Source organism: Atta colombica, unplaced genomic scaffold, assembly GCF_001594045.1.
Source record: "Atta colombica isolate Treedump-2 unplaced genomic scaffold, Acol1.0 scaffold76, whole genome shotgun sequence".
Lineage (NCBI taxonomy): Eukaryota > Metazoa > Arthropoda > Insecta > Hymenoptera > Formicidae > Atta > Atta colombica.
In genome coordinates, this window is record NW_017259568.1 from 305,214 (window position 1) to 305,672 (window position 459).

General features: G+C 28.3%; 1 protein-coding gene across 1 annotated transcript in view; it reads left to right on the plus strand.

Annotated features, from left to right (window-relative positions):
* The window catches only part of LOC108692520 (lipase 3-like), a gene marked incomplete at its 3' end in the record, with an annotated part of 18,546 nt that overhangs the window by 1,261 nt on the left and 16,826 nt on the right, over positions 1-459 (plus strand). The gene's annotated exons all lie outside the window — the stretch shown is intronic.

The window sequence follows — 459 nt, forward strand, 5'->3', positions numbered from 1 at the left end:
ATACCGTGTGTTTCTTAAATAACAATCATTCATCATACAGTGCTATTCCTAATAAAAAACTAAAAAATCGAAAAGTCTTTTATCATTTTGCAATTTTTGCAATAGTTATAATTAAGGAGATTAATTTCTAAACATTACCAAATAAACTGATAAAATCGATATAAGATAATTTTAAGATATCTTTCAGTGTTCTTTGTGAAACATTTTGAAGATGTTTCTTAAATAACTCTTAAAGATATCTTAAAGTTGTCTTATACATCGATTTAAACATTTTGCTCATTGCGTAACTGAAAAAAAATTTTGCGAAAATTGTAAAATGAGAGGACTTTTCAAATCAGTTTTTTATTAAGAATAGCGCTATATTTATTAGTGGGCGTTATTTTAGAAACACTTTGTGTGTGTGTGTGTGTGTGTGTGTGTGTGTGTGTGTGTGTGTGTGTGTGTGTGTGTGTGTGTGTG